This window comes from Schistocerca piceifrons, chromosome 2, assembly GCF_021461385.2.
Source record: "Schistocerca piceifrons isolate TAMUIC-IGC-003096 chromosome 2, iqSchPice1.1, whole genome shotgun sequence".
Taxonomy (NCBI): domain Eukaryota; kingdom Metazoa; phylum Arthropoda; class Insecta; order Orthoptera; family Acrididae; genus Schistocerca; species Schistocerca piceifrons.
Genome location: NC_060139.1, coordinates 895,681,384 through 895,694,464, shown reverse-complemented (window position 1 = coordinate 895,694,464; position 13,081 = coordinate 895,681,384). Strand labels below are relative to the sequence as shown.

The 13,081-nt window shown below is 39.9% G+C and overlaps 1 protein-coding gene across 1 annotated transcript in view; it reads right to left on the bottom strand.

The window, feature by feature from the left end:
- LOC124777352 (lactosylceramide 4-alpha-galactosyltransferase-like) overlaps positions 1–5,729 on the bottom strand; it is an 89,363-nt gene extending 83,634 nt beyond the window's left edge. Inside the window, exon 1 of the mRNA XM_047252726.1 lies at positions 5,695–5,729. The gene's annotated coding sequence lies outside the window, so the exon portion shown is untranslated. The remainder of the gene's footprint in view (positions 1–5,694) is intronic.
- Positions 5,730–13,081: the final 7,352 nt, after the last annotated feature.

Genomic DNA, 13,081 nt, shown 5'->3' with positions numbered 1-13,081 from the left:
CTGCTCCGAACGGAACACTACGACTTTTCTAACGTCGGAGAGTACCGCACGAATTTTCCGCTAAAAGGTAATAGAGTTTCTTAAAGCTGGATCAATTACACATGTTGCTGCTGTTCTCCGACAAATCTGGTGTGATTAATAGTAATTTATTCTGTCACGACAAAAAGAACCAATTTTATTTTTACCAAAGCAACAAAGCTTTCAATTAAATTACTAAGAAAAAAAAAAAGGAAATCATACCAGATCTGGCGCCCGAACATGCGGATGCTTTGTCACGCATGCCGCAAGGACTTCCCGAGTCCAGTGAACTTATCGAGCAGATGTCTAACTACCGAATTCTTCTAATGAAAGACCCACTACATAGAAAGTATTTCCTTCAGCTCTGCAAGCAGATGCGCATACTCCAAGAAACAGATCCCAAATGGCGTAAGATCAAACAACTTCTTCTAACAAAACCCGATCACCACTTGTCCAAATTTTATAAACTACACAACGATGTTTTATTCCATCGAACTTCTCTCCTCTCTGGTAGATGGTGTGTGTGTATACCACACGCATACGTTGAACACCTTATCTGGTACACACATCTTTCCTGGGGTCATTATGGACCTGAAAAATGCAAACGAAAGATTTCTGCCTATTGCTATGTACCAAACTTGCACCATCGAATCCATAAGTTGTTAAGTACATGTCTTATCTGCCAGAAGGCAAAACCCTTCAACCATTCGAACCTAATTCCTCTGAATCCAATTATTACTGAGAGACCAAATCAAGTTCTGGCTCTTGATCTCGCCGGCCCCATGCCGCAAGGGAGGGGAGGGGTGAAATACCTAGTCGCATTGTTGGATCTTTTCACAAAACATGTGAGACTTTATGCAGTGAAATCATCCAGTGCACTTCCGATCATCCGTCGAATCGAACAAGACTATTTTCCTCGATTTGGCAAGCCGGAGGCCATTCTATCAGATAATGCATCGAATTTCACTGGCAGACAATGGCGCAATTTTCTTGCCAGACATGGCATCAAACAAATACTTATATCTCGTTTCAGACCGCAATCTAATCCCACCGAACGTATCTTCAAAGAGTTCAATAGATTCATTCGAACCTACATACCTAATAGACAAACCCGTTGGATTGACTTTGTATCTTCATTCGAGCAGATTGTCAACAATCTTCCACACTTCTCAACTGGATTTACACCTGCGGAACTAATGACGAGTCATCGGGAAAGAAATGAATGGTTAGATCCCATACCTAAAATTGTAGAACCAGAATTAGATTTAGATGCAAAACTTAGGCAAGCATTGGTATCCTTAGCTGTACAGGCGAATCTACGCAAGAAGTCTTATGACAAGAAAGTATCTAAGGCCCTTACATATGATATTAATGAAAAGGTGCTTTTACGGACACATTTTAAGCCATCGAAGTTGTTGAAAAGAAATCGGAAATGGAGGCTATTGTACGACGGACCATTTGTAGTAATTAGAAAACCACATACAGGATGTTATCTAATAGCGGATCCAGCATCTGGCAGAATTAAAGGATTGTATCACCACCAGGATCTCAAGAAGTATAACGAGGCAAAGTAACGAGCAAAGGAACATTAGCCTAAGGTTTAACCTGCGAAACACTTCGGTATTCAAACACACCAATACGAGTACTCACACTTTGGCGAAAAACTATGGAGGTAATTGAAGATTTGATTTATTATGGCGTACGAAAAAGAAAGCACATTCCATTTGAGAGGATAGATTCTCAGTTAGTTTTAAGTTAGTCATAGGTGTAAGCAGTCCAAGTTGGCTGTTGGCATTGAGGAATGCCGTTATTGGTGAAAGGAGATACGGAAGGAAGTAGCAGATTGCCACCTTCCAACTCCAATGAATATATATATATATATATGAAATATTAGGTTAAGCAATTTCTTTTTCAGCCCTCAAGATGGAATGTTAGTCTTTAAGTGTACAGAGTACAGCCTATTGCGTGTAAACTGTGCGTTATTGTAACACCGCCATGAACTATACCTTTTGTTAGCGCGATCTTTAGAATTAAACAGATTTGTGTAGCCAAGTGTTTGAACTGTCAAAAGCAGTAAATAACAGATAGAGTATCACGTAGTATTTGATAGTTTTCAGGAGATTCAATCTCAGATTCAAAATATCATCTACGAACAGTAAGCCTCATAAAGATTTAATAGCTAAGCAACAAAGCATTTCCTTTATTGTGTTTTACAACAGCTGTTAGGTCATGTAGTCGAGAGTGCCACTACATCGAAACATATACGTCGTACTGACAAGCCTGGAGTATTCCTGATGGTAAATGTTTCTTCTTTAAACATGTAAGATGCACTAAAGTAATTAGCTATTTCACAGCCAAGCCCGACAATCGCCCAGAAGGAAGCGTGATAAACTAGAAAGCTGTCACCAGATATGACTCACATTATAATAATAAAACTAAGATCTGATGTTAGATTAAAGAATAGCCACTTGACGGCACACGTTACGCATGTCATGCATCTAAGGTAAAAAAAAAAATATCCTAGTGTAGTTGTGCTAGAATTTGTATATGTATATAGTATATTTATGTTCATATTTGATCCTCTCCTCTTCCACTTCCCCATCCTATCCCATTAAAAAAAAATTGAGGATTAGAATTTGACAGGCTCATCTGAGTGCTCTTTAGACGGTTGAAGTGGAAACGAAATTTGTGGGAGAGATCCGTTAGCGAAAAATTTGTTCTAATCGCGTATCGCGAGTAGCAATGTTGAGAGATTATAATACATCCCGCGAGTAGCACTTGCAGCCAGTAACTTTATGAAGCATGAATCTTCCGGAGAGAAATGCATGAGTATGCTCGACCAGTAGAGATGGAATTTGTTCAATCTGTGCTCTACATAAACAGTGACACTAAATTTTGAAGAGAAACGAAATAACAAGCTGCTTAAAAGATTTGTTTTAAGAACAATTTTACCTTTGTAAAAGGGAGAGAGAATAACCGAAATAATCGTGCCTTGATGCACAAGTAGTGGTATTCAATACGCTAATCCGGCGTGGCGTGACTGAAAAGGTTAACAGAATTTGTGACTGTAAGCAAACTTAAGAAATGTATGTATCTATGTATGTAATTTATGGACATTGTTTAATCTTGTAATGCATTTACCTGTGAGTAACTTGAACTGTGAACTTTGAAATCGCAATGTGAGATGGGAGATGTGAATTTGCAGACACTCTAAGACGTTCTAAACAAAATGCGAGTGATAAAGTGTACAAAATACGTGTGCAGTGACATGTGTACACGCAAGTGCAGGTAGTGACAGCGATCACAGCAAACCATTTTGCAAACTATATGTAAAACGTTGACTTCACTTACCTGTGTGTAAGCAGCATGGCGGGTCGCAGGGACTGTCGTGTGAAATCCTCGAAACAGACGGTGGTATTTTCTACCCAAGTTTTCGATACGCCGATCGACGATGGAGAAAGGACACTAGACGTGTGTTTCCGCGTGTTCTCATTTTAGCAGAGCGCGGGTGACACACGTTAAACTTCATACGAGCATACACGAGCGCGTGTTGCACTGGACTAGTAACCGGCAACAGCGCGGAGCTGCTTGCAATTGGACTCAACAATTAACATTTGAAACACAAACGACGCGCGCGCTGTGGAGGCGTGTCATTGACCTTAGAATGTTTTCCGTCTCACAGCTACGCAAGAGACATTGCTAAAGCTATCACAGTGAAACTTAATTATGAACTTTATTTACTCTGTAAAAAGAGAAGTCTTAACTTCAAATTAATTTCCATTTAATCAGTCACGTCGGATATTTTGCGATAGATAGTTAAATAAAGACAAGGCATTACTGAGCACTGAAACGTTAACTGGAGGGGAAGGTTATCAATCCTGTCCAGAATCCTATAAAACCTTTACCTGTAAGTCTACATTATAGCATGAACCTAACACAGGTTTCTTTCTGTTTATTTGCATGTAAACGACATGACGCTTGATGCGAGACACTAGAGAGGCAACACGAGCGAACACAAAAAAGACGCTACCCAGGGTCGTGACCTCTCGGACGACGCCGCTCACCGAACGAGAATAGACGTTGCAGACTCCGGTTAAGTGAGCGTGTGACAAATAAAAGTGTACAGTGTAGTGTCAAGTGAAACGTCCTGATTAACAACGACATTCTAAAAGAATCTAATGAAACGGATAAAAAAAAACATTACGAGACCAAACAGGTCACAGACAATTTTAGAGGACTGTTTAAGTAATTATTTCAATGTATCTGTGTATGTTTGTCTACTGACATGTTTTGTTTTCTATATAGAGTATTATTCATTTATCTTTGTGTGTGTTAGACTTACGATTGTTTTTTGTCATATTTTGCTTCACAGTAACAGCAATTAAGATGACAGTGCAAGGACACCTTACAATGAACTGAGAGAAGTGCCAAAGTGCACAAAAGACACTGAAAGACATTTGTTTTCATAACTGTACTGGAAGCATAAAATAACTAGATGACAAACTCATTCCAATTTTATGTTAGAACTAAAGTAAACAGATGATAAAACCCAGTAATGTCTTGAAACTACATGTGAGTCCTGATGATCCTTCCGGAATCATCATGCCTCACATGGGAGGCATTGTGACATTACAGCCTTTATCACTGCGATTTTTAACATGCAAAAGTTTTTTTTTTTTGTATTTGCGTCAGTATGTGCGAACTTCTAACATATACCAATGAATGTTGTAACCAGATATCTTTGCCGCGCTCCTGAAAAGCGCAGAATATCACGATAGCTATAAACTGTTATACGCTGCTATCGATCAGTAAAAAAAAAAAAACCGACGCACCTATGTTTCAAAATAACAATTGCCAGTTTTTACTTCTCCAGGGAGCCGCGTCGCTGTCTAGCTCTTCTGTGAATGTGTTGCGAGTCGGACGCAAAAGTATTGTGCTCCATCTGATATAATCATTTTTATTGTAAAGTTAAGAGTTTAAGTGATTAAAAATATATGTAGCCACAAACAAGCGAGAATGTATATCGTGAAAAATTCGCTCCACCGCCACAATGGGTGGCCATGTTAATGTAAGTTTCCGTTTCATATTATAATACTTGAAGCCTTGAAGTTTATTTAATTTCAAAGAAAATCTCTCAACCTTATTTTCATTAATTATACTTATGATAATCCTTCCTGTTTAAAAGATTTATGCAGCTTATGATCCAGCGTGTGTTCTGTCGGAACAGGAGGCTGTCGTGACGACATCGCTATAGTATTTATTCCAAGTTCTTTCAGTTCCGTTTATATGTTCGTACAAATCCAATCAGTTGGTCCCTTAGGTTTCTTTCATGTAACTTCCGTCTGTTTTCTCCGCGCGATCTTCCTCCGAAAAAAAAATTTCTGTTCATTTTCTTTAGTAATTTTCGATATCGCGAAGGAGAAAAGACAGCCGCCTCCTGCTCCGAACGGAACACTACGACTTTTCTAACGTCGGAGAGTACCGCACGAATTTTCCGCTAAAAGGTAATAGAGTTTCTTAAAGCTGGATCAATTACACATGTTGCTGCTGTTCTCCGACAAATCTGGTGTGATTAATAGTAATTTATTCTGTCACGACAAAAAGAACCAATTTTATTTTTACCAAAGCAACAAAGCTTTCAATTAAATTACTAAGAAAAAAAAAAAGAAATCATACCAGAACTCGAACCTCCGCCGGGACGAGCCGCACAGTCCGTGACTGCAGCGCCTGAGACCGCTCGGCTAATCCCGCGCGGCGTTTAGTTTATATTCTGGTGAAAGAAAGTTTAGTGCGGAGAATTCTGCATAGAATCATTTATTTAATATTGTGGAGTATGCAGTTTGATAGTAATTGTTGGAATATTTATTGTTTGATATATCTGATAGGTCCTTGAAACATAAAAGCCATGTATCCTTGTGGAAGCGGGGAAGAAATGTTTGAAAAACTCTTGCAGTAAATCAAGGGTACCTTGCCAAAGTGCTAAATCAATCTATGCTCTACTATATCTTCTTAATGTATCACTTCTACTAGAAAAGGGGTACTGAGCCTGGGAACTCATGAAATTTCATTACTGTGAACTATATGAACTATATCATAGGGGTGCCCGCCAGCTTAGCTAGGTGGTAACGTTTTTGCCTCACATGCACTGGGCCTGGGTTCGCTTCCCGGCCGGGTTGGAGATTTTCTCCACTCGGGGACTGGATGCTGTGTTGTCCTCATCATCATTTCATCCTCCTCATCGGCCTCAAGTCACCCAATGCGGCGCCGACTGAAGTAAGACCTGTACTTGGCGGCCGAACCCGAATGGGACATCCCAGCCAACAATGCCATACGATCATTTAATTTTTGTCATTGGGGTATTTCGAGAGTTTTAACTACAAATCCCGACAGTGGCCAGGAACTGACACATATAGACAGTCAGTATATGGCTGTTTGAGCCGTGGAGATAGACGGTAACATCTGGAGAACAAACAATATTGGAAATCGACAACAGATCATTGCTATTGCACAGAGCGTAAGTGTGTAAATGCAGTGAAACAATGTGTTAAAGTATTAAATCAGACAACAAACAAAATAATTTTGGGAAAAATTTAAATGTTTCGAAAATATTATTAATACCATAATCTAAGAGCATCACAAAACAAAAGCTTACACCTGAAACAAGCACAGCAGCACACAAGACTTTCATGGATATTGATTATTTGTTTTCACTCTGGCATTTGATTAATATGCCCTGTTTTGTGTATTTTCTTTAACATTTACACTTTTTATGTAGATTACATAACGTTCATACCTGATCCAAGGGAGAACATGTTGCTTCATACTGCACCACAAAGTTACTTCACGCTATTGGTCTCACACAAATGTAGGATCCTCCAATTTCTCTAGCTCATTGACATGTTAAGTGGAGATGTGAAACGAAACAATTATGCTGGTGAGATATCAGCCAGGTGTAACTTTATAGTTTTAGACATTAAGTTCCGATGACGGGGCTGGGGCAAGGATTGATAACCGAAGATTTCACAGCACGCCACTTGGTCACCAACAAGGGAGAACCCAGCTGCAGATTATTGGTGCTTTTTCACAGGAAGCAGGAGTTGGGTGAACGCTGGCCGTCAGCAAGCCTTGTCCAGTGTGCGAGTGAACTGTAAAATGGTGGCATTTGCAACATGGAATGTGGCTACGTTGAAATAATTTATAATTCAATACTAATACGAAGTTCCATCATAGTGGAAATCTAGACGCATCAACAAACCCATGTCACTGAATTCATTTGTTAAAGTATTAATATTATAACTATCACAAAACCTACGACGGTTAGGTGATCACAGTAAACGAACACTCTTACGAAAGTCATTGAAAATTATTGACTACTGAACAGTTCATACGATCATGATAAACAAGGTGTTGGATGGTACCCTAGTGTGGATGAATTCATGTCAAGAGGAACATTGTATCGTAATTCGGAGTAACACAGGCACTGCAATATCATATCCCTCCGCTGCGTTGCACCCAATTATGGGTATTGTTGAGGCTCGCAGGCCACTCTAACCACTCCTCCGTGGTTCTTCAAGTGCATGGCGATATTAGTCTTGTTAAAGTAGTAAGATCAAACCCTACTGTTTCGGAGGGAACTGACGTGTTTCATTTCCTGTGATTCGTCAACTATTCTCTTCATTGATTGTCTTCAAGAAAATATATAATTGCTGGGCGTGTCGGGTAAAAATGCCGTGTGGCTAGGGCCTCCCATCGGGTAGACCGTTAGCCTGGTGCAAGTCTTTCGAGTTGACACCACTTAGGCGACTTGCGTGTCGATGGGGATGAAATGATGATGATAAGGACGAAACAACACCCAGTCCCTGGGCGGAGAAAATCTCAGACTCAGCCGGGAATCGAACCCGGACCGTTAGGCATGACATTCCGTCGAGCTGACCACTCTGCTATCAGGGGCGGACATAGTGTCGGGTAATAGTTAGGGATTACGCAGAGGCTGAAAGCGGTGGGTGTTTCCAGGTTATTAGTACAAGTTTAGAACTTCGTAGCTGATCCAGTTCCGCCAATAGATTTTTTCCTATAACAGAACAACTGCGTCACATACCGAAATGCTCCGGAAATGCGATTATGATGGTAGCAGGTGTCGGAAACATCTCACCACGATAGCAAGTTACCCAAGTGTCTAAAATGACTGAAAGACATCTTCAACGACAAATTTTTGGTGATTCTTCATCGTGTAGGAGCAATTTCAGCAAGTAAATGTTTATAGAACCAATTAATTATGTCTGACCTCAAAACTTTTTATTACTTTCATCAACCCTATATCAACTAAATCCAACGCCTTACCAACTTCGACTCTTTCAAGGTATTCTACGATGATCTCAAGAGTGAGAAGTCTTGTTCCCATGCCTTTTGGGGGTTTTCCTTTTGTCCCATTTATTTGACCTCAATTTTTACTAGTCAAGCAAAAGCCGATGAGCAATAGTATCACGAGACAAAGTGATGTGCACAGGAGCTATCTTTAAAGTGTTATTAAGCCTTATAAGTAGGCTCCAAGATGAAGTGAAATTGCTTGTTCACTGAATCTGATCTGGCTGCAAGTACGGTAGTATTTAATGTACCAGTCTGTTCTAACAAATACACTTCGTTAATTCTCACCTGAATGTTATAGGCACCGTTAGTGTGAAACAACTAGGAAATAAACTACTAGCAAAATGCGCTAACCGCGAGGATCTGCTCAGAGATTTTGTTCCATGCTTACTTATGTGAACTTCTTAGTGTAGCTTTTGTCTCACGCTGTCTCAAAATATAAACGCTTTTCACTTTTACTGACAAAAAATCACCAGCAATTATATTGCTACAATATCGTAACAAACAGATGATATTTTCTGTTCCCTTCATTTTTATAGACTGAATAATAGTTTTATTTAAGGAGGACATATTATCCATGTAACATTTTGTGGTCTTTTTCTCACACTCGCATCAAGATTGCTTCTCCTTTCATGTTATCATAAACTAAAATCGAACTTCCACTGCACTCACTGACCTGTTTCATTTTTTTCGCGGATTTTAAACTCCTGTTATTCGATTGCTGTGCAAAATCTCATCGCACAGTTTGCTTTTCTGATCTGAAACTCTATTGTTTTCGCAGCTTATGAAATTTGGTTATCATCACGTTTTGTAATCAGTGTTATACCGTCCTTTCATTTGCGTTATTACGTCTAGGGGTGGTGGCAACGAAAGCGTTCTTAAGAAAAACTGTTTTAAGTGCATATTAATAAAAAGATTATACTTATTCGTATGTTAATAGCACCTGGTGATGCAAAAAAAAGCGAATCACATCCACTGAATGAGCATTTTAGGTTGCAGTATGCTTAAGAAAGGAAAACAAAAATAGTTACGACAACAACTGAAAAACATGGTTACCCAAATAACTCTCTCTCTGCTCTTTACTTATGATGTTCAAGTATCAGTCGGTGCTTCTGAATACTATTATCAACTATGCTTTCGATACGAATAATAGTTACAGAAATGCGAATACAACTTGTATGTTAACCGGGGACCAAGAAACGACGGAGAGGCTCAGTCCCTGCCGCAGCTGCAGTGGTTCACAACCCCAAGACGACTACCCCTCCACCCCCCGCCCCCCCCACTCCCTCCCCCACCGAACCCAGGGTTATTGTGCGGTTCGGCCCCGGTGGACACCCCAGGGAATGTCTCACACCAGACGAGTGTAACCCCTATGTTTGCGTGGTAGAGTAATGCTGGTGTACGCGTACGTGGAGAACTTGTTTGCGTAGCAATCGCCGACATAGTATAACTGAGGCGGAATAAGGGGAACCAACACGCATTCGCCGAGGCAGATGGAAAACCGCCTAAAAACCACCCACAGACTGGCCGTTTCACCGGACCTCGACACAAATCCGCCGGGCGGATTCGTGCCGGGGACTAGGCGCTCCTTTCTACCCGGAAAGCCGTGTGTTAGACCGCACGGCCAACCGGGCGGGCCGAATACAACTTACTGGCGTATACTTTATGTATGTCAGCCCACAGTCTACATTGTGGCAGATGCCACCACCCCACCTTCAAAGTGCTAGTGTTCCAAAAGCTCGCCAGCTTAAGCAACATATCGGATTTGCAAATGGATCTTACTGCTGGTAGTTGAATTTTAGAATACATTTGGCAATTATGCGGCTATTAATTTACTTCCTGGAGTCTCTCAGAATCATCCTGCTAAATTCACTTGACGTTTTCTTGTCACTTCCAGTAAATAATCTGGGCGATTCTTGCTTAAGGTGTTTATGAAATTTATGGTTTGAGTCAGGGAAGGAAAATGCACAAACAATCTACAACTAATTTAATATTTTTCATTACCAATTATTTATCCTGCCAATCACTATGGTGATGAGAGCATACTGCAGACTGCAATGGCATGCTAGATAAGTGTTAATGCGGGTAATTTGTGATGGGAACATGCACTAGCTCTCGTTTCTTGTCTCACAGCAGACCTAGCGAATTTCGTTATTTTAACCCTTTCCTTGCCTAGCTACGACTTTCTAGATCAGGAATCAGTAAGGAAATCTTAAGCTCTCCATTTTAAATCTTCTAGCACTCCTGATTGACTGCACCCTAGATATAAAGCTGAAACATTTTAGAGACTGCGACACTGCATCCTGCTTATTCAAATATCATTTTTAATTCTAAAACTTCAAAAAAAATTATACAAAATCTCTTAATTGTATTGATACCGTAATACATTACTACACAACTGATTACTGGTTTTGGTTCCTAAACAACCATTTCCATATCTGTAAAAATAACAACAGAAAATTGCCTTTGAGTCCAAATGACTTTTACAGTCTTTGAGAATATACATTATGTCAAAGTAATGAATGTCAAGTAACCAAAACATACCGCTCATCCTAGAGAATCTGTATCAGCATACACCATAGGCTAGAATACCACTGTGCGAGAGTGTATCTCACAATTAAGAAAATAAATTGAAAATACTTATCAGATCTATGTGAGCAATTAATAATTTTACAAAGCATATTATTTCAGTAGGTGGCAGAGTGCATACAGAATTAATAAAAACAACATGTTCAGTAATGATCCACTTATTCAGTACAGTATTGATTTTACCAACAAAGTTACAGAGGGCAGTTCTGAACCTATAAAGACAAACAAAAACTTCCTTTCATTAAAATTAAAGCACTAGACCAATTTATAACATAAATTAATTTTAAAGTAGAAGAACATGAAAAATGTAAGATACAAGACGAAAACACCATGCTTATTAAGAAAAGTACCTGAATACAATATTCACATACCCTTATTATGAATTGTAACAAGTCGAAGATAACCCCGTAAAATGTAAACACTGTAAAAACTGATAATCTCTAACTGCTGTTTTTGCCTGTTAGCACCAACGAAAATTAGCTAGTAAGAACCAACAAGTGGTGTGCAAGTATGCACAGTCATGATTTCAAGTATTAAATAGAATTGCTATTAACATAATGATAATTAATGCGAATTTTGAAATAAGTACAAGAACGTACATGAAAACTGCTTCTCCCAATACAAATGTCTAACTCACAGTAGCTGTCTCTGGAATACATGAAACTACATAGTAGTTACCAAAAGGAAATCATTTAAACAATGCTTAAAATCAAGGAATATGATATGCATTTTTAAACCAAATTAGTACACATAAAAAGTGCCATAATCTACTAAATAAAATAACTATTAAAGGCCAATGGTCTGTTACTGTGGCCATCTCTCATTATGTGTATGCAGCGGAACCAATGTCGATGCGCGCACACAGAGCCATGCGGTAAACAGTAGCGCATGTCACACTGTTCCATGCAAGACATATTCAAAACGGTCCAACAGAACCAGTGCTTCCAAAACTTCGAATATGCAACACATATTTAAATTATGTCATCGAAAATATTTAAAAATATACCTAATTAAATTCGCATTATTCATTTAATATTAGTTCCGGAGATTTCTTCTTTATACTGTAAATTTCTGTTACCTACAACACACTGAGCATCCTTCCCTTGAGCGCAGTCTGCGTCATCCCTATACTGTGTCCTATATCCTGCACTGTATGTCCCTCTGCAGAAATGTGTACACTGAAGATAGTTCAATTCTGGATGTGAGTGCGCTTCTTAAAATGAGTTTCAAACGAATGGCCTCTCTGGCCATTTCATCTGATTTTAAACACTTCTGCATTATTAAACATGCTGCTTTGGGTCCAATTCTGTGCCAAAGGTGTGATTTTTAATGTGTTAGTAGTTTGGAAGCCTATTCTAACTTCAGTTTTTCTAAAAGCACCGCTCAGCTTTTTGTTTGACACTTGGTCATTAAAAGACATGATTATATATTTTGTTTCTAACTATTTAGCAGCTATTGCTTTTAGCTGAAGTGCAGACTACTACTTTCTTGAATGAGCTTTTCACTCTGCAGCGGAGTGTGCGCTGATATGAAACTTCCTGGCAGATTAAAACTGTGTGCCCGACCGAGACTCGAACTCGGGACCTTTGCCTTTCGCGGGCAAGTGCTCTACCATCTGAGCTACCGAAGCACGACTCACGCCCGGTACTCACAGCTTTACTTCTGCCAGTACCTCGTCTCCTACCTTCCAAACTTTACAGAAGCTCTCCTGCGAACCTTGCAGAACTAGCACTCCTGAAAGAAAGGATATTGCGGAGACATGGCTTAGCCACGGCCTGGGGGATGTTTCCAGAATGAGATTTTCACTCTGCAGCGGAGTGTGCGCTGATATGAAACTTCCTGGCAGATTAAAACTGTGTGCCCGACCGAGACTCGAACTCGGGACCTTTGCCTTTCGCGGGCAAGTGCTCTACCATCTGAGCTACCGAAGCACGACTCACGCCCGGTACTCACAGCTTTACTTCTGCCAGTACCTCGTCTCCTACCTTCCAAACTTTACAGAAGCTCTCCTGCGAACCTTGCAGAACTAGCACTCCTGAAAGAAAGGATATTGCGGAGGCATGGCTTAGCCACGGCCTGGGGGATGTTTCCAGAATGAGATTTTCACTCT